Source organism: Nycticebus coucang, chromosome 3, assembly GCF_027406575.1.
Source record: "Nycticebus coucang isolate mNycCou1 chromosome 3, mNycCou1.pri, whole genome shotgun sequence".
NCBI classification, from domain to species: domain Eukaryota; kingdom Metazoa; phylum Chordata; class Mammalia; order Primates; family Lorisidae; genus Nycticebus; species Nycticebus coucang.
In genome coordinates this window covers 12,056,092-12,080,899 of record NC_069782.1, presented here as the reverse complement: position 1 = coordinate 12,080,899, position 24,808 = coordinate 12,056,092, and the positions used below count along the sequence as shown (strand labels likewise).

Genomic DNA, 24,808 nt, shown 5'->3' with positions numbered 1-24,808 from the left:
GTGTGAAGTATTTCTCAGCGAAAGAAATACCTCAGTGAGGTATTTCTTTTTTCGTCTTCTCAGTGAAAGACGAAAAAAGTAAGTGGGAAGCTCCAAGTACACGAGGGGGTCTGTCGGAGTGGACCTGCACAGCAGGGCGGACTGGGCTTTTACTTCCTGGAGAATCCAGTATGCCTGTTTTGTCAAATCTTTCCTTTAAGCTAGTCATTTTCCAACCCGCTCCCTGGGAGGGTGAGGGTTTAGTGGCCAGAGTTCTAGGAAACAAGCTGAGTAGTGGGCAGGAGTGGTGTGGGTATAGTGTTTCCACATTCAGCCTTAAATATATTTGGTTCCTTTAGCCCCATTTTCTGTGTTATACCCAAGTCCTCCGTGGTGCCTGACGTCCCCTAATCCAGAGAAGCTTTGTTTTGCTCTCGCCTCTGGTTGTGGGGAAGCAGGGCTGTGTGAGGCCAGGGAGGGATCCAGGGACCTAGGTGCTTCCTAAATAGCTCCCCCAGTAAGCTCTTCTCATTTTTTTTTTCAGCATCTGCACACCTTCCCTCGCAGGGGGGCTGGAGCTGCCAGTCTGTTTGTCTTCGGCAGAGTCCTCTCTGTAACTCGTGCCTGTGCACAGCCTTCCCATGACTGCCTTGGACTCGGCGTCCCCAGGCCTGCCAAATCAGTCCCCACTGTCCTTCTCCTCTTGTGGCGGTGGTTTCCATCCTGTTTTTCTCAACATTGTGGGTTTATGTCTTTAAAAAAACAAAAAAATTCCTCTTCCAGAAGTTCTAGTGAGGTTTTTGGGGGGAGCAAAATTAAATGCGTATGTGCAATCTGTCGCTGTAACCTGAGCTCTAGCCTGCAATTCTGAAATCTAATCTGCTTCTCAGTATTTGGTGTGGGAGAGTTAGGGAGGATCTATAAATTCAATTTATACCACAGACTTTGCTGCCCGTGATCATGCACCAGGCACTCTGCTGGAATCTGGGGAAACAGATATGTTTAGGACATGATACCTGTCCTCACAGATGTCAGCAGAAGAAATGGACATCCTCACGGGAACACAATACGAGTCAACACATCTCTCACCCAAAATCCTCAGGGATCAAGTGAGTTTTGGATTTCATAATTTATCAGATTTTAGGCATGTAATATAGAGCATGTATCATTATTCTCATGGCACTCCAGTGGGGCCTGCAGCAATGCCTAAGTCTAGAACACATTAACACTGCTGTAGTGAAATGTATGGATAGTCACAGTAAATAGAGTTTTAAAAAGAGACCGTAAGTAGCCTCACATCCATCCACAACAACTTTTATTTTTGTTTTGTTTTGTTCTGAGACAGAGTCTCACTCTGTTACCCAGGCTAGAGTGCTGTGGCCACAGCCTAGCTCACAGCAACCTCAGACACCTGGGTTCAAGCAATCCTTCCACCTCAGCCTCCCAGAGGGCTAGGATTACAAGCATGAACCACTATGCCTGGCCCAATGTATTAAGTTTTATAAAGGAAGCTCGTACAAAGTAATATGGGTGTACATTGGAGGGCAAGGGAAAGCTTCACAGAGGAAGTGATGTTTGAGCTAGACTTTTATGACTGAATAGGAGCTCACCAGAAGGGAAAAGGAGTTCTGGGCAGAATGCTCGAGCAAAGGCCCAAAGGTCCGAAGCATGAAGAATGTCACTTTGTTTTTTGTTCCTGGAGACTGCAAGAAGCTAAGCAGCTTGGTTTTGGCTCTAGAGACAGGGCACTTCCTCAACAGAAGGAGTCCATTCTTTCCAGCTGTAGCATGAACCCAGTAGGGACAAAATGGAGGAGAGATGAGGCTGGGGAGGTCAGCTGGGGTGGCTCATGGGGGGCTGTTTGGGTCACCCTAAGAAGTTACGGTATCACTTTGTAGGGCATCATTTCTTCAAGTGTGATCTCCAATCCTTTCAAGGCCCCCAAGAGGTCACCACCATTTTTATAATAATGCTAGCACATCGTTTGCTGTTTAGCCTCTATAGACACTCGCAATGATGGTGCAAAAGCAATGTTGAGTGTTGAGCTTGTCTTACCTAAGAACATCCTTGATGAAAGAGCTAAATTATTATTTTTATTAAATCTTGACCTTTGAGTAACTTTCTCATAGTCTGTGTAATGGAACGGAAAGTATTCATGAAGCAATTCTGCCGCATACCAAACCACTGTGGTTATCTCTAGAAAAAGCACTTGTGCAATTCTCTGAGTTGCAGGTGAAATTAGCCATTTTTCTTTTCTTTTTTTTTTTTTTTTCTTTTTTTGAGACAGAGCCTCAAGCTGTCGCCCTGGGTAGAGTGAGTGCCGTGGCATCACAGCTCGCAGTAACCTCCAACTCCTGGGCTTAAGCTATTCTCTTGCCTCAGCCTCCCAAGTAGCTGGGACTACAGGTGCCCACCACAACACCCGGCTATTTTTTGGTTGTGGTTGTCATTGTTGTTTGGCAGGCCCTGGCTGGATTCAAACCTGCCAGCTCTGGTGTATGTGGCTGGTGCCTTAGACCCTTGAGCTACAGGCACTGAGCCAAATTAGCCATTTTTTTTTTTTTTGTAGAGACAGAGTCTCACTGTACCGCCCTCTGGTAGAGTGCCGTGGCGTCACATGGCTCACAGCAACCTCTAACTCTTGGGCTTACGGAATTCTCTTGCCTCAGCCTCCCGAGCAGCTGGGACTACAGGCGCCTGCCACAACGCCCGGCTATTTTTTTGTTGCAGTTTTGGCCAGGGCTGGGTTTGAACCCGCCACCCTCGGCATATGGGGCCGGCACCTATTCACTGAGCCACAGGCGCCACCCCAGCCATTTTTCATAGAACACCATTTTTACTTGAAAAAACAACTGCTCCTCCCAAAATTATGGCTATTGAGATTTGAGTATTTGGCAGACATTTTCTTAAGAAATGAATGCAGTATGCCCACCATTTCAAGGAAAGGAACTGACAGTATTTGTTGCCAATGATAGAATTCAAGCTTCTGAGCAAATATTAAAGTGTTGGAAATTGTACACCACAGATTTGACAATTCCCAAACACTAAAAGAATTTAAAGACGAGATCAGTGGTAACATTAACTAATGAGATTTAACATTCAACAGTGTTTTATTAATGTGTCAATATTTGAAAGTGCTACATAAGTCAGTGACCCACTATTGTCCACAGATCAATAGATGTTGCTGCCAAATATCTATTCAAAATGCAACAGGGATCAGTGGATTTTAATGTAACAGAGTAAGAAAATTTCATTTATACTGAAACCACATTCCGCATTGCAACTAACCTTTCAGAAACTACTTCTTGTTGAGTTTTGGTGTAGTACCAAAGAATACTTTCACAATTATCTGAGAGGCAATTAAAATGCTCCTCCTTTTCTCAAGTACATACTTGTATGAGGTCCAATCTTCTTCATAAATTTCAACCAAAACATTAAATTGCAATGGATTGACTACAGAAGCAAAGATGAGAATTGAGCTTTTTTCTATTTCTAAGCCACCCAATAAAAGGATTTGCAAAAGTGTAAAACAGTGCCATGTTGCTCAATAATCATTTTGTCTTGGGCTGGGCGTGGTGGCTCACACCTGTAATCCTAGCACCCTGGAAGGCCAAGACGGGTGGAATTGCCTGAACTCAAAGGTTGGAGACCATCCTGAGCCAGAGTGAGACCTTGTCTCTAAAAAATAGTTGAGTGTTGTGGTAGGCCCCTATAGACCCAGCTACTTGGGAGGCTGAGGCAAGAGAATATCTTAAGTGCAAGAGTTTGAGGTTGCTGTGAGCTATGGCGCCACAGCACTCTATCAAGGGTGACATAGTGTGACTCTGTCTCAAAAAAAGAAAAAAATCATTTTGTCGGGTGGCGCCTGTGGCTCAGTGAGTAGGGCGCCGGCCCCATATACCGAGGGTGGCGGGTTCAAACCCGGCCCCGGCCAAACTGCAACAAAAAAATAGCCGGGCGTTGTGGCGGGCGCCTGTAGTCCCAGCTGCTCAGGAGGCTGAGGCAAGAGAATCGCGTAAGCCCAAGAGCTAGAGGTTGCTGTGAGCTAGGTGACACCACGGCACTCTACTGAGGGCAGTAAAGTGAGACTCTGTCTCTACAAAAAAAAAAGAAAAAGAAAAAATCATTTTGTCTTGAAAAATTTAGCTGTTTTTTCACAAAAATATCACATATAATGGGTTTACTATTTCTTTTTTTTGGCTGGGGCTAAGTTCGAACCCCCACCTCTGGCATATGGGGCCGGTGCCCTACTCCTTTGAGCCACAGGCGCCACACTTACTATTTCATTTTTAAATTAATTAATAAATATTTTGCTTTCTCTTTCTTTCTTTTATTTTTTTTTTTATTTTTGGCAGTTTTTGGCCAGGGTCAGGTTTGAACCCACCACCTATGGTATATGGGGTCAGCGCCCTACTCCTTTGAGCCACAGGCGCTGCCCAATAAATATTTTGAAATATTTTCACTTTTGATTTCTAACATGGTAACTATTCATAGCTATAAGCCACATTGACAAAAGTTCTTTGAGGTCTTCAATAACTTTTATAACTGCAAAGAGGTCCTAAGGCTAAAATGTTTGAAAACTTACTGCTACAAGCAGACTCAGTGGCAGATTTGAAAAAGAGGGTCTCAAGCAATCCTCCCTCCTTAGCCTCCTGAGTAGCTGGAACTACAAGTGCCCACAATGCCTAGCTAATTTTTCTATTTTTAATAGGGACAGGTTCACCCTCTTGCTTAGGCTGGTGTCAACTACTGAACTCAAAGGATCCTCCCACCTCAGCCTCCCAGAGTGCTAGGATTACAGGCATGAGCTACCGCAGCTGGCCTGCAGCATCATTTTATTTTTATTTATTTTTTGAGACAGAGTTGTATTATGTCGCCCTCGGTAGAGTGCTATGGCATCACAGCTCACAACAACCTCAAACATTTGGGCTTAAGCGATTCTCTTGCCTCATTCTCTTAAGTAGCTGGGACTACAGGTGCCCGCCACAATCCCTGGCTGTTTTTTTGGTTGCAGTTTTCATTGTTGTTTAGCAGGCCCGGGCTGGGCTCAAACCCGCCAGCCTCAGTATATGTGGTCGGCACCCTACTCACTGAGCTATGGGTGCTGAGCCTGCAGTATCACTCTCATCTACATTCCTTAGAGTCAGGCTGAGAATGGTAGTTCACGCCTATAATCCTAGCACTCTGGGAAGCTGAGGCTGGAGGATTGCCTGAGCTTGGATGTTAGAGACCAGCCTGAGCAACAGTGAGACCCCCAACTCTACTAAAAATAGATGAACCAGCCTAGCATTGCAGTGGGTACCTGTAGTCCCAGCTATACAGGAGGCTGAGGTCGGAGGATTGCTTGAACATGAGAGTTTGAGGTTGCTGTGAGCTACGATGCTGTGGCATTCTATCTAGGGTGACAAAGTGAGACTCTGTCTCAAAAAAATACTAATAAGATAAAATTTAAATTTAAAGAAAACATTATAAAAAAGTAAATTCCTTATAGTCTTAGCTGTCCTGTCTAGTGGATGACATGCTTAATCTGTCATCCCCAATCTTAATCCATGTACATAAATATATAAATTGCAACTCCATTCTTCCAGTTGCTTAGGCCCCAAATCTTAGAAATATTAAATCCAGCAGCAAATCCTGTTAGCCCTGTGTTTAGACTATGTCCATAATCCCACCCTCCTCAACTACTCTCTACCTCATCTGCCTCCCTCATCCATACTTCTTGACCCCCTCTAGTCACACTGGTCCTGCTGATCCTTCCCATACTGAGCACATTCTCATCCCTCTGCCTGGATTTCTCTTTCCCCCAGATATCTACACTGATCACTTGTCTGCTTGCTTCAGATCTCTGCTCAAATGTCTCCTTATCAGAGAGGCCTTCCCTAAACCCACGTACAAATCTCCTCCCTGCATCTCTCTTTACTCTTCTGGTTAGCCCGTGTCCCCATCTATGTTACAGATTTATCTTTACTTGTTTATATATTTTACGCTTCTCTCCAGTAGCACCTAAGCTCTTTGTGAATAGAGATGCTTGAAGTCTATATGCCCAATACCTAGGATTTGGCCTGGCCCAGAGTAGATACTCAATATTTATTTTGAGCAAATGGAATAAATGAATGATTTGATACCTATGTAAGTTTGTCTGAAAAAAAAGTTTGAAAACCACTAATCTTTGGACAAGATGATCTGTGTCTGACATAATCCTTGATAGTACCTGATCCAGTAGCTACCATTTGCTGAGCTCTTGTTGTATACTGCCCTAAGTGTTTTTAAAGTATTCTCTCTTTTTTTTTTTTTTTTGTAGAGACAGAGTCTCACCTTATCACCCTCGGTAGAGTGCCATGGCGTCACACAGCTCACAGCAACTTCCAAATCCTTGGGCTTAGGGGATTCTCTTGACTCAGCCTCCCAAGTAGCTGGGACTACAGGCGCCCGCCACAACGCCCGGCTATTTTTTTGTTGCAGTTTGGCCAGGGCTGGGTTTGAACCCGCCACCCTCAGCCTATGGTGCCAGCGCCCTACCCACTGAGCCACAAGCACCGCCCTAAAGTATTCTCTTATTACTCTTTCCAGCAACCTACAAAGCAGATGTTTTACGGATGAGGAAACTGAGGCAAAGAGATTATTACATACCTTGCCCAAGATTACACATCTAGTTAAGTGTCTACAAGAGTTTGAACCAAGCAGGTTGGCCCTGTTGTTCACATTCTTAACTACTCTGCCACGACACATAGATCTGGGAGGACCCTACCTATCCTTTTTTTTTTTTTTGGTAGAGACAGAGTTTCAGTTTATCGCCCTTGGTAGAGTGCTGTGGCATCACACAGCTCACAGTAACCTCCAACTCCTGGGCTTAGGCGATTCTCCTACCTCAGCCTCCCGAGTAGCTGGGACTACAGGCGCCCGCCACAATGCCCGGCTATTTTTTTGTTGCAGTTTGGCCCGGGCCGGGTTTGAACCCGCCACCCTCGGTATATGGGGCCACAGCCCTGCTCACTGAGCCACAGGGGCCGCCCGGGACCCTGCCTATCTTGTATGAAGAGTTTAGGCCATAATCTCTAAGGTGTTTACTGTTCTGTGGGTCTGTGAATTTAAGATTCCACCTCTTTACAATATCCATTGATTACATGAATCACTAATTTACTTACTAAACAAAGATTTATTGGCTCTTTGCTACACCCCAGGTTCTGTGCCAGGCATTTCCCATGTATTTTCTTTAATCCTAAAAGGTAGGAATTATGATGTCTATCTCTTAGATGAGGAAACTGAGGCTAACAGAATTTGAGAACTTATGCAGAATCATGGAGATATTCGCAGGAAGAAGATTTGAGCCCAGGTTTCAGGTCTACTTGTTTCCAAAACTCAAGCTCCTTCCCTTACTCCAGGCTTGTTTCTCTCTCAGCACCCAGGGAGTTTTGGGGGCCTTGTGTGCCTGAGATGAAGTCCTGAGGAAATCAGAGAGAGGCAGTTGGGAGCCCCGGACAGGGACTGCCTCTTGACCTCCCAGCAAGGAGTTCAGAGTCTGAGGGCATCAGCCTGGGTCTGGAAACCCGAAACCCCAGCTGGGAAGTTAGGAAAGGCAGAATAATTCTTAACAAAGCCTCACGAGGTGTCACTTCTTTCCTGATCTTCTCTCACTCCAGCCTGCTCTGGCCAGTGTCAACACTGTGACATATTAAAAGACTGGACCCTCGGGATCCCCAGGTAATTTAACAGCAGGGGACTTCAACTATCAGACTGCTTTCCAGTCAGGCACCAACAAGGCTAATTAAAACCCAGTCGGCTACATCAGGGAAGAGGGAGACAGACACGACCAAATCCAAAGACACGCTTATTCCGGGACTAAAACGAGGGACGGAGGCGGGGATCTAAGTCTGGCTCGGAGGCGCTGGAAACACCGGCCCACATGACTGGCGTCCCCCAGGCTGGCAGCGCAAATGGAGTCATGGCAACTGTAATAGGCCGGATTACACTCTCGAGGTCCCCACCCATTTCATGGCAGGAAGTCCAGTGTTTTCTTAGCATTTTCCAAGAACGCCCAGGGGCGCGGTCGAGTGCCCGCCAGGGAGCTGGAGCGGCGGCTCAGCGGCGCCCCCTGGAGGCAGCCCCGGGCTCCTTCCTCCGGGGTGAGGGACCAGGCCAGCCCCCCTCTTCTCTGAATGCTCCGGCAGCCCGGGACGTGCCTCCTGAAAGGTGTCTCTCGAAGCGACAGGGAGAAGAAAACGCCTTCCCTCAATGTCACCCTGTGTCTCAGAGCAGAGCGCCAGCGTCCTGGGCCGCTGCACTTTTCACAGGAAGCTCCCCTACTTCCTCCACAGGGCGCACGCGCTGGGGGGTCGCCTGGGGGGGCTCTGCCCACGTGCTGAACTGTCTCTTCGGCAGGGCCTTGGGAAGCACTAGGGGCGGGGAACGTATACAATCAAGGCTGGAGATCCCAGAGCAGCGATTCTGGAGTTCTTGACATTAGGAGCAGAATGAGAATATTTTCGGAGCCCTCTGTGTCAGCCACTGTTCTAAACGCGTTGTATGTTCTTGTCCTTTTGATCCTCATTGCAGCTAGTATTAGTATAGTAATACTAATAGGCGGATAGTATTAGTATCCCCCATTGCAGTCAGGGAACAGAGGCAGCTGTCAGTGTCTCCTGGCTAGAGAAGACAGAGGGATTCAAATCCAGGCCACCTGCCCCAAGGCAGTGCGCTGGGTTGGGGGGAAGTGGAGATGTCTGGGAGGGGCAGACAGTAGAGATTGCTGATTGACCGCTACCTGTCTTTATGTGTAGACAAAATCTTATTTTATTACCCTCGGTAGAGTGCTGTAGTGTCACAGCTCACAGCAACCTCAAACTTGGGCTCCTGTGATCCTCTTGCCTCAGCCTCCCGAGTAGCTGGGGCTACAGTTGCCCGCCACACGCCCTGCTATTTTTAGAGACAGGGTCTTACTCGGGCTCAGGCTTGTCTCCAACTTCTGAGCTCAGGCGATCCACCCAACTTGACCTCCCAGAGTGCAAGGATTACAGGCGTGGACCACCACGCAGGGCCTTGCTGCCAGTCTTACTGTCACTTTCCTATGTCGCCTTGGCTAGGCTATAGTTGGTTATTTGCTCAAACACTAACCTAAGGGCATTTTGGAGGTGTGATAACTCCATAATCATTTTACTTCAGGATAAGAGAGGTTATTTCAGATAACCTGGGTGAGTCTGGTTCAATTAGTTAAAAGCTGAGGCAGGAGAATCGCCTAAGCCCAGGAGCTGGAGGTTGCTGTGAGCTGTGAGACGCCAGGGCACTCTACCCGAGGGCAATAAAGTGAAACTCTGTCTCTACAAAAAAAAAAAATTAGTTAAAAGATCTTTGTATGTGTTTTTTTGTTTGTTTGTTTGTTTTTTGTTTTTTTCTTTTAAGACTGAGTCTCACTCTGATTCCCTGGACAGAGTGCCTTAGTTGCCTCATAGCTCACAGCAACCTCAAACTCTTGGGCTCAAGCATTCTTCCTCTCTCAACCTCCAGAACAGCTGGGACTATAGGTGCCCACCACAACACCCAGCTAGTTTTTCTATTTTTAGTAGAGACTAGGGTCTCGCTCTTGCTCAGGTTGGTCTGGACCTCCTGAGCTCAAGTAATCCACCTGCCTCAGCCTCCTAGAGTGTTAGAATTACAGGCATGAGCCACTGTACCGGGCCTAGTTAAAAGGCTTTAAGAGTAGAACTGAGGCTCCCACGAAGAAAAAATTCTGCCTGTAGATAGTGTTTTTAGCTTGTGGAGAGTTCCAGCCTTCCTGACAATCTGCCTTATGACTCACCTCACCAGCCCCAAGTATATAAACTAATTCCTTGTAATAATCTCATATTTATGATATAATGTATTATATGAATTATATTTATAATCATTTATATACATATACTATCCTGTCTCAATGGCCCACTCAAATGCCTGTGAGGAAGTTAGTGACACCCCTCCCTAGGACTTGGTTCAATCTAAGTCCCTTATGAGTCCTCTCCAGTGGCTAGCTGCATCCCTGGGGAGAATGCCAAAGTGACTGAGATTATATTTCCATCATTGACAGGAAGAGAATCAATAAAGAAATTTAGTTCAGATATTGAAAAATGAAGAAAGTGACATTTCGGTACTACCAAGTTTATGGGCTGAGATTCACACCTCATTTTAATAGCCTACAACTACGTCAGGGTACAATAGAAGGACAAACACAAGCCCCAGTGATGGCAGCAATAGCTACCTTACAGTAAGAGAGTGGCAGGTGGCAGGTATGGTGCTTTATTTACATTATTTACCTTAAGCTTCACAACAACCTATGAAGGCAGGATGATTATTCTCCCCACTTACAAAAGCGGAACTGAGACATGGAAAGATGAAATGATCGCCCCAATGTTTCATGGCTGGTAAGTGGAAGTCAGGATTGGAGACCTGGGCTGTTTGTCTCCAAAGCTGTACTTTAACAACTGTGCTATACCAGTCTGTAGCAAAATTAATGGAATCCTGGGCGGCACCTGTGGCTCAAAGGAGTAGGATGCCACCCCATATGCCAGGTGGCAGGTTCATACCTGGCCCTGACCAAAAACTACAAAAAAAAAAAAAAATTATTGGAATCCCCCATCTCAGACCCGTCATTTCTTCTTCACAGCCTCCAGAGACCCTTATATGTGCTCCTTAGCTACCACAACAGGCTGCTTCTCCCTCCTGGCATCTGTCCCATGTCCTTTGGTCACTCCTGAACTCACCAGGAGGCTCCCAGAGTCCGTGTCAGTGTTCCTGCTCCAGTTTGAGATGCTCTTGTGTCACTGCTCCAGGACTGGGCCTTGTTGAAGTCCCCTGGAGTCCAACAGTCCTACCCAGCGGTCACTCCCCTCCTTCCTGGCTAGCAAGGCTTACTTCCTACCATAGTGGTAGAAAATACTAGATACTTAGTTTCCTGGGTTCCCTCTATAGTTACAGATGGCCATGTGACCATGTTCTAGCCAAGTGGATATAAGGAGAGTCTCTGGGAAGATTTTCCTTCCCAGCTAAAATAGAGAGAGGGTGAGATAGATGGAAAGGGTGGAAGGTAGGAAGGGAGGGAGTAAGTAAGTGAGAGGGAGGAAAGTTAAATTCTCTTGTTCTGGCCACCCTTTTCCTTCCTGGCTTTGGAGACGATTGTGTATGCAATGTCTGGATCTGTGGCAGCCATATTGCAACCATGATGTGATAAGCCTGATGATGAGAAAGTAGCATACTCTGGATGGTGGAATGAAAGTACGGAAGAATGTGGGTTCTTGATGATATGGTAGAGAAGCTAAGGCTTAGTACTAGAACTGCTTACTTCCAGCTTTCGTGTTATATAAGGTAATTAAATATTTTTATTGCTTAAAGTCACTTAACAATTTGATAGTCTGTTATAAGTAGCTGAAAGCATTTGTGACTAATACCCTATCACACTGGAGCTGGGGAAACACATCCCAACACAGAGTAAATCTCCTTTAGGCTGTGAAACAGAGCTGAGGCCTTGTAAAAGAGTGGAAAGAGTATGAGTTTGTGCTTAAATCTTACCTCCATTACTTAATAACCAGGTGACCTTGAGCAAGAGTTTTAACTTCTTCAAGCTTCAGTCTACTCACTGTCTGGCACCCTGACCTATATTTAATATGAAGATATTGATACCTCAATATTTTTTTGCTGATTAGGTACAAAAACATACACATAGCGTCTAATTTAGTAGGTGTTTAAAAATGCTAGGTACGGGGCGGCGCCTGTGGCTCAGTCAGTAAGCTGCTGGCCCCATATACCAAGGGTGGCGGGTTCAAACCCGGCCCCAGCTGAACTGCAACCAAAAAATAGCTGGGCGTTGTGGCGGGCACCTGTAGTCCCAGCTACTCAGGAGGCTGAGGCAAGAGAATCACTTAAGCCCAGGAGTTGGAGGTTGCTGTGAGCTGTGTGAGGCCACAGCACTCTACGGAGGGCCATAAAGTGAGACTCTGTCTCTACAAAAAACAAACAAACAAACAAACAAAAATGCTAGGTACCACAAGCAACAAAAGAAAAAATAGGTATATTGGATTTTGTTAAAATTAAAAACTTTTGTATATCAAAGAACATTATAAAAGTATAAAGACAACCTACAGGATGGAAGAAGGGCAAATAGTCAGTTAACATATCTGATAAGGGCCTTGTATCCATAATATTTAAAAATGGGCAGAGGAGCCAGGCACAGTGGCAACTTTAAGTGGAAAATTATTTTAAGTCTGGGGCAGTGGCTCATGCCTGTAATCCTAGCACTTTGGTAGGCTGAGGCGGGTAGATTGCTTGAGCTCAGGAGTTTAAGACCAGCCTAAGCAAAAGGGAGAGCCAATTTCTATTAAAAATAGAAAAATTAGCCAGGCATCTTGATTGGGTATCTATGTTCTCAGGAGACTGAGACAGGAGGATCACTTGAGCCCAGGAGTTTGAGGTTGCAGTGAGCTAGGCTGACACCACAGCACTCTAGCCTGGGGCAACAGAGTGAGACTCTGTCTCCAAAAAAAAAGCAACGATCAGGTATCATTTCCTATCCTCTAGAATGGCTATATAAAAAAAAAAAATAGAAAATAACAAGTGCTGGAGAAAGATGCAGAGAAATTGAAACTCTTGTATATTTTTGGAATGTTAAATGGTACAGTTACTATGGAAAACAGTTCAAACAAAAAAAATTGTACATGAATGTTCACAGCAGTACTATTTGCAATAACCCAAACATTCATTAACTGATAAATGGGTAAATGAAATGTGGTATATCCATAGAGCAAAATATTATTCAGCCATAAAAATGAACCTTGAAAACATGCACGGGTGGCACTTGTGGCTCAGTGAATAGGGCGCCGGCCCCATATACTGAGGGTGGCAGTTTCGAACCCAGCCCCGGCCAAACTGCAATAAAAAAATAGCCAGGCGTTGTGGCAGGCGCCTATAGTTCCAGCTACTTGGGAGGCTGAGGCAAGAGAATTACCTAAGCCCAAGAGCTGGAGGTTGCTGTGAGCTGTGAGCCACAGCACTCTACTGAGGGTGACAAAATGAGACTGTCTCTAAAAAAAAAGAAAGAAAACACGCTCAGTGAAAGAAGTCAGACACAAAATGCCCCCCCCCTTTTTTTTTGAGACGGAGTCTTACTGTGCTGCCCTTGGTAGAGTGCAGTGGCATCACAGCTCACAGCAACCTCTAACTCTTGGGCTTAAGCGATTCTCTTGCCTCAGCCTCCCAAGTAGCTGGGACTACAGGTGTCCACCACAATGCCTGGCTATTTTTTTGTTGTGGTTGTCATTGTTGTCTGGCAGGCCCAGGCCAGGTTCGAACCTACCAGCCCTAGGCCGGTGCCCTAGCCACTGAGCTACAAGCACCGAGCCCCCTTTTTTTTTTAGAGATAGGGTCTCTGTCATCATTGATCATAGCTCACTGCAGCCCCAAACTCCTGGGCTCACGTGATCCTCCCATCTCAGCCTCCCAAGTATCTGGGACTATGCCTGGCCAAAAAGTCACATATTGAATTATTCCATTTGTATGTACTATCTAGAATAAGCAATCTATAGAGAGAGAAAGCAGATTAGTGGTTGTTAGGGATTGGGAAGAGCGGCCCTGGGGAGGCACTGTTTAACTGGCATGGGATGTCCTTTAGGGGTAGCTCTATCTAGCTTGTAACTAGATAGAGTCACACTGCATTGTGAATGAACAAAATGCCACTGAAAAGTACCTTTTTTTTTTTTGTAGACAGAGTCTTTCACTCAGTTGCCCTGGGTAGAATGACATGGCAGCAACCTCAAACTCCTGGGCTCAAGCAATCCTCTTGCCTCAGCCTCCCAAGTAGCTGAGACTACAGGCACCTGCCACAATGCCCCCCTAGTTTTTCTTTTAGTAGAGACCAGGTCTAACTCTTGCTCAGGCTGGTCTTAAACTCTCAAGTTCAGGCAATCCTTCCTCCTCAGCCTCCCAGAGTGTTAGGCCAAGGCAGGAGGATTGCTCAAGCCCTGGGGTTTGAGGCTGCAGTGGGCTATGATCATGCCACTGCACCCACCCCAGCCTAGGTGATGCAATGATTCCCTGTCTCAAATACATAAATGAATAAACAACACATCCCAGCACATGAACAGCAACGTTATTTACCATTTCTGCAGATTTTCTACACTCAAGACACTATGTTAAACCTGTTTTATGTTTTCCAAGTCCATTTCCCAAAAGCTTGGTGAGGTAATTCACAGTTTCACAGATGAAAAAAATGACAAGCTAATGCTTGTACCCCACTTCACCTGCACCTAGGAAGCAGAGCTGAGGTAGGAGCCAGGTGTGGCTGACTCTAGGGTCTAGATTTCTGGTTTATTTTGGTCCTGAGTCACCTGTAAATAAACCATTTACGCTGGTTTATTTTCGTCCTGAGTCACCTTCTCTGGGATTCCAAGAAAGGGATGAGCTAAACTTGAGCACTCCTGCTGAGACTCCTCCTCATCCACCTCTCTGTGAGCAGAATGTCTCCACATCAGGCTGTGTACAGAGGGGCTGGCCTGCCCTGTTGTAACCAGTAGGCCTCTCGAGCCTCTTGAGCATCCTGCCCTTTGGGGTTAGCCCAGGGCTCCCTCAGCCTGCCCCACCCTCGCCTTTCCCCATCTGGGTAACATAGAACTTTCTGCAGGAAAAGGAAGGCTTGGGAAAAATCCCCAGTTGTTTTGTGTCCAAAATATGAGATAGCTCAGTTCTGTGACAAGAGTGTTGCCACTGCTCCTGGCTGGGTGACCTTGAGCCAACAGAGTTCCTCATCTGGAAAACAAGAGGGATGGCCTAAGTGACCTCCAGATGACTTAGCCGCTCTAAATGTGTGTGCAATGCCCGACCCATGGACCCACAGTCCTGTTAATAATTTTTTCCAATATCTTATAAAAAATTTCAAACAAGCAACAAAGGTGAATCACCCTCTAGATTCCACCGGGCTCCCCGGCTTTCTTTCCAGCTTGCTGCCCTGGTGGTCACTGAGGCAGAAAGGCCCCAACACACCTCCCTGAGGGCACTCAGGGTGGAATTCAGTCACCCCCCCCACCTTGCCCCTCCCATAACTCACAGCTCATGCACACCCCATGCCACCAACCCCTTTTTCTCTGTCCACAGCCGTCTTTCCAGCTATATAAGTGTCCCATCCCCTGCTGCAGTGACCCTGGACCAGACCCATGATGCCCTGCTCACAAGAGGTGAGGGAGGGCTTGTCGGGCTGGGGTGAGTCACTCTGTGCCAAGCACTTGCGACACTATTATTTGTATAACATTCTTCTCTCAGAGATGTGAAAGTCACACCTAGTTGTAGAAACTTTGGAAAAATCCCACAACAGTCTGATCATCGCCCACAGATGGCAGTCACTAGTGTTTATTGAGAGCCTACTATGTGCTGGGCATCTGGTTTCCTCAGCACCCACCCTATTGAAAGGTGGGTGCTTGTCATCATGATCTCCCACTTCCAGTAGAGGAAACTGAGGTACAGGGAAGGTATGTGATTTCTCACACCCACATGGCTAGGAAGGGGTGGACTGAGCTCTACACCCACCTGATTCTAGTGCATTCTTCTGTCACCATTTCCCATTGTTTCCCTGACTCCTGTCATAAATGTTTTAGATATTTTCTGTGCAGTAACTTTTGAGCTTGCACAAATATGTTTACTTTAATGAGACTGAGATCGTGTGATTTTGTAACTGACTTCTTTCATTTAAAATATTTAACCATTTCAGCCAGGTGCTGAGGCTCACGCCTGGCCTGCAATCCTAGCACTCTGGGAGGCCAAGGGAGGTGCATTGCTTGAACTCAAGAGTTCGAGACCAGCCTGAGCAAGAGAGAGACCCCGTCTCTAAAAATAGCTGGGCTTTGTGGTGGGCACCTGTAGTCCTAGCTACTCAGGAGGCTGAAGCAAGAGGATCACTTGAGCACAAGAGTTTGAGGTTGCTGTGAACGATGACTCAGAGCACTCTACTGAGGGTGACAAAGTGAAACTCTGTCTCAAAAACAAAAACAAATTTAACCATTTGTATTTGCATATTAATCTCCCCAAATAGCCCTATGAAATGGGTGTTATTATTTACATTTACAGATGAGAATACTGAAAGCTACACAATGAAAGACTCAAAGTTGAGGGAGACAAACAACTTGCTCAAAGAGCTAGTGGGTCTGGAGGGTGGGTTCAAAGGTCTGAAGAAACTGATGCACCCCTCCTCTCTCCTCTGTCCCTCCCTGGCCCCTCTGCCCCTGCCTGCACAGTGGCGAGGGCCACTGTGTGCACAGACCAGAGGAAGGCCATAGCAGATTATTTTCCTCAAACCTCCCTTAACTAGACCACACATAGTGGGCAACTGAGGCCCAGGCTGCTTGTTTTCTCTTCCTTTTTTTTTTTTTTTTTATTTGCAGTTTTGGCTGGGGCGGGTTTGAACCTGCCACCTCCAGTATATGGGGCCGTTGCCCTACTCCTTGAGCCATGGGCACCGCCCATGTTTTCTCTTCCTTTCTGGACACAAGAGCTACTGTGCATGGGGTGCCACTGATGTGTGTGTGTGACCTTGTACAAGTCTTTCCTTTGTCTGAGCTTCAGTTTTCCAAACTCTGCTTCTGTGGCTGTTCTGCGGTTGGTCTGGTGCCTGCTGCTTCCTGGGGCCTATTTCTCCAGCAGGATTGGGTGTGGGAGGACCAATGAGGTCCCCTTGCCTGTGGTGCCAGTGTGCATACCAGTGTGACAGTGTCTCCAGGTCTAGAGGAAATAGCATGTGTCTGAGAAGAGAGGAGACAACTTGGCATTCCAACTGTGGAATGCCACTGATGGTGACTCTCCCACCTCTTACCCAGACTCTAAAACACAACAAAGGAAGGTGATAGTGAGCGTGGCAGGGGTAGCCCTAGGTGATTCCTGACTATTTACTCCTTCAATCCCATCAAGAACCTTATGAGGCAGGTACATAATTATTATGCTCATTTACAGATGACAAAACTTCCCAGGGAAGTGAAATTACAGAGCTCGTTGGTGGCAATGCCAGCATCCAAACCCAGACATGTCGCCTCAGGGGACACATGCTTAAGCACTGATCCATGCTGTCTCTGGGACTACAGGATGGTTGCATGGGCCACCTCACCTTACAGAATCAGAGCCTGAGTCCTGGGGACAGAGGGCAGCTCACTCACAGGGACTGAGAACAGAGCCTGTCACCTATACCCAGAACCCCAGAACTGCTGGATCAGCTACTGGCCAGCCTCATCACTCCTCCCCAGGGAATGTGACCACTCCCATTTGGTTACTTCTTCCCTAGGACTCCAGAAGTGGAGAGGGTGTGCAGCTGCTGTGGGACTCCATCTACAGACGATCCAGGAGGGGACCTCCTGCCAGATATCTTGCAGTCTGTTCCCAGCCTGTGGGGACAAGCAGACTCCTCTCCCTCTTCCAGGTATCTGAGTTTGCTGTACCTGCTGTGTGGCTGGCAAGTGACAGGTTGCTCTTGAAAATGTGACTGTTGGGGGCGGCGCCTGTGGCTCAGTGAGTAGGGCGCCGAGGGTGGCGGGTTCAAACCCAGCCCCGGCCAAATTGCAACCAAAAAATATCCAGGCGTTGTGGCAGGCGCCTGTAGTCCCAGCTGCTCGGGAGGCTGAGGCAAGAGAATCGCGTAAGCCCGAGAGTTAAGGGGTTGCTGTGAGCCGTGTGACGCCACGGCACTCTACCTGAGGGTGGTATGTGAGACTCTGTCTCTACAAAAAAAAAAAAAAAAAAAGAAAATGTGACTGTTGGGGGGTATTCTATAGGGATGCAAATTCCCTTGCTAACCAATTTGCCATGCAAATTCCCTTGCTAATCAATATATTGTATTACACACAGAAATAAATAGGAATTATCTATCATGGCAATAGCTGTGCACAACAGCTTTTAACTGTCTACTGTGGTTTAACAAAATGATATGCTTTTGATATTTCTGGATATAATGTTGATATTTAACAAAATTGCAAATAAATAAATAAATAAATAAAAACAAAATTGCAAAATCCTTTAATAGTAGAAATAATTAAAAATGACATTCTCTGTTACATAGTGCCATAAAGAACTATGTGCCAGGGTGGCGCCTGTGGCTCAGTAAGGCGCTGGCCCCATATACCGAGGGTGGCGGGTTCAAACCCAGCCCCGGCTGAATTGCAACCAAAAAATAGCCGGGCGTTGTGGCAGGCGCCTGTAGTCCCAGCTACTCGGGAGGCTGAGGCAAGAGAATCGCTTAAGCCCAGGAGTTGGAGGTTGCTGTGAGCTGTGTGATGCCATGGCACTCTACCGAGGGCCATAAAGTGAGACTCTGTCTCTACAAAAAAAGTAAATAAAATAAATAAATAAAAGAACTATGTGCCAGGCATGGTTTCATAAGTAATCATAATCCTTACGGTGATCCTATGAGGAAAGTACTCATTGTCCTTTTACAGAAAAAAACACTGAAGCACAGAGAGCAGAAGTAACTTGCCTAAAGTCACACAGCTGTAAACAAACCCCAGCAAAGTCAGGGTTCTTACCTACTAGGGGACACCAGCTCTTCTCGTGTCGTTCCTTATTCCTTATTCTTCCGTCATGCCCAGCCTTTACGTGCACATTCACAAACGCCATCTAATTTGATTAACAAAATCTGCGAGGCAGACGTGCCAAGAACAGTCAACTTGAACTAGTTTCTTTTGCTGCCTCATGTTCTGTGTTATTTTATGAGATGCTCAGGCAGGTTCCACCATGAGTGGAGACCTAGGAGACGCTCAGAAAAACAAAGTTTATTACACTCACAGGGCCTAGAAGCAGGAGGCTTGGCATGACAGCCAGGGCTACCTGGGGACGAGTTAGCATAGGTCGGGCCAAAGGGACGGGACAGACGGACGGGAGAGCTTAGACCACAGCCTTTATTGCATTTCCTCAGGAAGGCAAGGCAGACAGGTAAATAGCTTAGGACTGGCTGACTTGAAGAATTTCCATAGACTCTAAACTAGAAAGGTAGTCCCTAGTCACTTGGGGGCTGGCCCTGGGATGATCAAAGCAGAGGAATTGCCCCCTGCGTGTGGCTGAAGACTGGGTCGCTTGCACATCAGAGGATTGCTACCCCTCTGACCTCTTTTCCACCTCTAAGAATTGGCTAACCCCAGAGGGACCATTCCTCCCTAGCTAGAAAGGTTTTTAAGATGTCAATACATCCTAATATCCAGAAAATAAAAAATATAAACAATATACAATACAAATTACCCCAAACATGGGTCATCTGACAGTCCCTGTGGGTCAGGAAACCTCATGGAGTTTGCTGGACTGGTAACAGGGGCTCTTACCAGGTAACAGTAGATATCCAGAAGATATCAGCTGGAACCACAGTCCCCTCAAAGTCCAACTGAGCAGACTCCCTTTAAGGTCCATTCAATGGTAGGATTCAGTTCTTCGTGGGCTGCTGGACTGGGGATCTCAGTTTTTGCTACCTGAGCCTCTGTAAGAGCAGCTAACATCAGGGTAGCTGGCTTCATCAAAGACAGCAAGTGGAGGCTGGGCACAGTGGCTCACACCTGTAATCCCAGCACTCAGGTAGGCTGAGGTGGGCAGATTGCTTCAATTTAGGAGTTCAAGACCAGTCTGAGCAAGTGTGAGATCCCATCTCCAAAAAAACCAGGAATTATAATGGGCACCTGTCGTCCCAGCTACTCAGGAGGTTGAGGCATGAGAATCGCTTGAGCCCAACGGTTTGAGGTTGCTGAGCCATGAGCTATGATGCCATGGCACGCTACTGAGAGCAACAAAGTGAAACTCTGTCTCAAAAAAAAGAGCAAGTGGGAGTGAGTGGAAGACAGAGGCACAGCTTTTTAAAAAATTAATATTTTAGGGGCGGTGCCTGTGGCTCAGTCGGTAAGGCGCTGGCCCCATATACCGAGGGTGGCGGGTTCAAACCCGGCCCCGGCCAAATTGCAACCAAAAAATAGCCGGGCGTTGTGGCGGGCGCCTGTAGTCCCAGCTGCTCAGGAGGCTGAGGCAAGAGAATCGCTTAAGCCCAGGAATTGGAGGTTGCTGTGAGCTGTGTGAGGCCACGGCACTCTACCGAGGGCCATAAAGTGAGACTCTGTCTCTACAAAAAAAAAAAAAAAAAAAAAAAAACATAAAAAATTAATATTTTAAATATAAGGCAGCATATGATCAGATTTTTCATCATTGCATGGTGGGTAGGGGTTTCAGGGCCATTTTTGTCTTCCCTGCTGTGTCATGTTGAGCAAGTTCCTTGGCTTCTCTGTGGCTTGGTTTTCTCATCTGTTAAATGGGTGGGGGCAGAGGGGCTCTACCTTAAAATACTATTACAAGAAGTAAATGAAGTAATGTACTGTACACATTGTAGGGGGCTGGAGAGATATCTCACCGCCACTGCCACCACCATCATCATGACAATAATAAAACTAGTGATGGAAGCTGGGCGTGGTGGCTCATGCCTGTAATCCTAGCACTCTGGGAGGACAAGGCGGTGGCTGGCTTGAGCTCAGGAATTCAAGACCAGGCTAAGCGAGAGCAAGACCCCGTCTCTAAAAACAGCCCAGCGTTGGCTTGGCGCCTGTGGCTCAAGCGGCTAAGGTGCCAGCCACATACACCTGAGCTGGAGGGTTCGAATCCAGCCCTGGCCACCAAACAACAATGATGGCTGCAACCAAAAAATAGCCCAGCATTGTGGCGGGTGCCTGTAGTCCCAGCTACTTGGGAGGTTGAGGCAGGAGAATCGCTTGAGCCCAGGAGCTGGAGGTTGCTATGAGCTGTGATGCCACGGCACTCTACCCAGGGTGACAGCTTGAGGCTCTGTCTCAAAAAAAAAAAAAAAAAAATAGCCCAGCGTTGTGGAGGGTGCCTGCAGTCCCAGCTACTGGGGGGCGGAGGCAAGAGGATCACTTGAGCTGAAGAGTTTGAGGTTGCTGTGAGCTATGATATCACAGCACTCTACCGAGGGTGACAAAGTGAAACTCTGTCTCAAAAAAAAAAATACTAGTGATGGAAGGTAGGCCGGGGCGGCTTTCCCTGAGTGGGTCTATAGAAGCATCACCACAAGGTGGCAGCTGTTGTCACCCTGGGTATGGACCTCTCCTAGGTATGTAAGGATGTCATCTCTCAAGGTTATCCTGGGAAAGGAGAACATATTTTAAAAATCATCCCATGACCTCTACATTGGGATTAAGCTATTACTTCATTCTGTTCTGCTCCTTTGGGCCTATGTTCTATTCCTCAGCTGTTCCCCAACCTCCACCTCCAACAGAAAGACACTTTTCCCCACATCCTCCTGCCCTGATGGCTCCTGCCAACTCCCCCGGTCCCAACTCCTGCACCTCCGCCTGCTCCAGCCCCTCCACGTGCAGTTCAGTCAGCTTTCTCGGGCCTCACTTCCTCTGCTTCCATTCTGCGTGTCATTCGAGAACATTCAGCTCTTTTTTCTACTTTCATGTCTGACTCACCCTGGAAGCCTTTCCTGAAGGCCCCACCCAGACTCCAGCTAGCATGGGGCGTCCTCCAAGCTCTTTCCTGCTCCAGCTCCGGCATCCACCTTCTGGAGACTCTGATCTACGGGCACAGGGCCTGGCACCCAGAAGCGTGTGGGGTCTGATTGTCATTCTGTAAATATTTATTGTGCTCCCTCTATGTACCAGGTGTTAGGTGCTAGGGCCCTGTGGTGACTTTTCTTTAAATAAAGAAGTACAGAAGACCAAAGAAGAAGGCCTCTGTAAAGGGCATCGCCAGCCCTTGAGCAATCAGGAGGACCTTGTGTCTCTTTTCAATTCCTTTTTTTTTTTTTTTTTTGTAGAGACAGAGTCTCACTTTATGACCCTTGGTAGAGTGCCGTGGCCTCACACGGCTCACAGCAACCTCCAACTCCTGGGCTTAAGCAATTCTCTTGCCTCAGCCTCCCGAGTAGCTGGGCCTACAGGCGCCCGCCATCTTTTCAATTCTTGATATGGTTGCCACATAAAATGCCTAAAGGATGCCCAGTTAAATTTGAATTTCAGATAGCCAACAAATATTTTTTTTTTTTTTTGAGACAAAGTCTCACTTTGTCACCCTCAGTAGAGTGCTGTGGTGTCACAGCTCACAGCAACCTCCAACTCTTGGGCTTAAGCAATTCTCTTGCCTTAGCCTCCCGAGTAGCTGGGACTACAGGTGCCCACCACAACGCCCGGCTATTTTTTTTTTTTTTTTTGCAATTCTTATTGCTGTTTTAGCTGGCCGGGGCCGGGTTCAAATCCACCACCCTTGGTATATGGGGCCGGTGACCTTACCCACGAACCACAGGCACCACCCAATAATTTTTAATGTGAATGTGTCCTGTGCAATCTTTAAGACATGAAATAATAGATTAAATAGTGTCTCCTTAATATTGTATGTTTTCTGACCCTTTTGGTGGAATCCTCCTTAGAATTTAGAGGTCTGCGGGGTAATTGTTTTTTTTTTTTTTTAGTAAATCACACTAACAGTGTTCTTTCTTTTGTTATCCTTAGATGGGTTTAAATTCCAGTCAATCCTGATGGTCTCCGGTAATGGTGGCTAGTCGGTGATGCTTGTCTCTGACCTTGAAGGTGTGTCCTGGATGAGCCACCCATTGCCTGATTCACGGATGAATTGAGCCAATCCTAGGCTTCCTGGGAGGACTCCCACAAACCAACCCAGCCAGGCAGGCCCCAGCTGACTCTGGACACTCTCCTGAGGCAGTACAGTAGCATGAGCACTGGACCTAGAGTCCAAGATACAGATCTGAGTTCTGACACTGCCACCTGCCAGCTGGGTGACACTCATTCTAAAGGCATTTACTACACGGCTCGGCTCCTGTGGCTCAAGTGGCTAAGGCGCCAGCCACATACACTTAAGCTGGCGGGTTCAAATCCAAACCGGACCCGCCAAACAACAATGACAGCTGCAACCAAAACATAGTTCGGCATTGTGGTGGGTGCCTGTAGTCCCAGCTACTTGGCAGGAGAATCGCTTGAGCCCAGGAGTTGGAGGTTGCTGTGAGCTGTGATGCCACAGCACTCTACCCAGGGTGACAGCTTGAGGGTCTGTCTCAAAAAAATAAAAATAAAAGTAAAAATAAAATAAAGGCATTTACTGATCTAGCAACTTGCTGTTAGAGTCCATGCTAGGTACTGCAGTATAAATAATGCTAATGAGATTGCTCCTAGCTTATAGTCCAAGAAGCTTACTTTACTTCTTTGAGCCTCCATTTTCTTTTTCTTTTCTTTTTTTTTTTTTTTTTTTGAGCCTCCATTTTCTAATCTGAAAAAGGGGGATAATAATACAGACCTACAGCTCGGCACCTGTGGCTCAAGAGGCTAAGGCGCCAGCCAAATACACCTGAGCTGGCGGGTTTGAATCCAGCCCGGGCCCGCCAAACAACAATGATGACTGCCACCAAAAAATAGCCAGGCATTGTGACAGGCACCTGTGGTCCCAGCTACTTGGGAGGCAGAGGTAGGAGAAGAATCGCTTGAGCCCAGGAGTTGGAGGTTGCTGTGAGCTGTGATGCCACAGCACTCTACCCAGGGCAATGGCTTGAGGCTCTGTATCAGAAAAAAAAAAATATACAGGCCTACAACTTCTTATCTAAAGCCCTTGGGGCCTAATGTATTTCCTAACTCAGAATTTTTCAGTTTTCAGAAAAACTGAAAAATTTATACCATGCATTACAGGATAAATACAGTAGAGCCTCTATAGTTAACCACCTCCCTACATTGAGCACCCCATAAGCTTACCTAATTTTCATAGACCAGACACGCACGGCATGAATGTCTCAGTACAGTAGGCCTAGTCCTGATGTTGACCACCTGTGTATGTTAACCAGTTTGTTATAGTCTTTTGGGTGTTCACTCACAGAGGTTCTACTATAATAACATATAACTAAGAAAACAAATGACCGTCCACCTAGGGTGGGATGGATTCCTCCCCTCCCTGAATGCACATACTGCTCCTCCCATTCGGAAATGAGTTTATTTCCCTTCCCCTTGAACCTGGGGTTGGACTGCTTTGACCAACAGAACGTGGCAGAAGAGACAGGGTACCAGTTCTGGGCCCAGTCGCTGAAAGGACTTGCAGCTCTGCCTTGGTCTCTTGGAGCATGAGTTGCCCTGGAGACTTTAACTACCCTGCTGGGGAGATCATGGAGAGGGGAAGGAGCTCAACCAAGCCCAGCCACCCAAATGTCCTCATCTAGGCACCAGACGTGTGTAAATCACATGTTGGGGGGTGTCCTGAAACAAATCACACACACACAAGGGGTGACAGTCCCTTGTCAGGGTCTTGGACTAGGAATGTCTTCTTTGCTTTATAACAACCCTTTCATTTCCCATTTTCCTAACTTCCTTCAAATGGGTCCCTTCAATTATAAATCATGTAAAGCAAATCAAGGATGGGCGGCGCCTGTGGCTCAGTGAGTAGGGCGCCCGCCTCATATGCCGAGGGTGGCAGGTTCAAACCCAGCCATGGCCAAACTGCAACAACAAAAAAAAAGCAAACCAAAGTGGGTTATACTTATATTGAAATAAAAATTCACATAGCACATACTGCTTTCCAAAAGGCCTGTATCATTATGCATTCCCACCAACAATGCACAGGGATTTCCATTTCCCTACAACCTGCGTCCTCGCCAACATTCCTTATTATCTTTTTTCCTAATGCGTGTCAGTCGGTATCTGTTGCAGTTTACATCTCCCTAATGACCAATGGTGTTAAGCAGCCTTTCATGTGCTTATTGACTATTTTCTAACGTACTATTCCCTGGTTGTGTTTTCTTTCTTTGTTTTAGCGGTAAGAGTACAATTCAGCAGTTTTTAGTGTAAGGCAGAGCCATGCAAAC

General features: G+C 46.8%; 1 long non-coding RNA gene across 1 annotated transcript; it reads left to right on the top strand.

The window, feature by feature from the left end:
* The first annotated feature begins 951 nt into the window (after window positions 1-951).
* Window positions 952-24,360, top strand: LOC128581711 (uncharacterized). The gene is made up of 3 exons (XR_008378901.1): window positions 952-1,088; window positions 17,258-17,392; window positions 22,461-24,360. It is a non-coding gene; the product is annotated as an uncharacterized LOC128581711 (long non-coding RNA).
* Window positions 24,361-24,808: the final 448 nt, after the last annotated feature.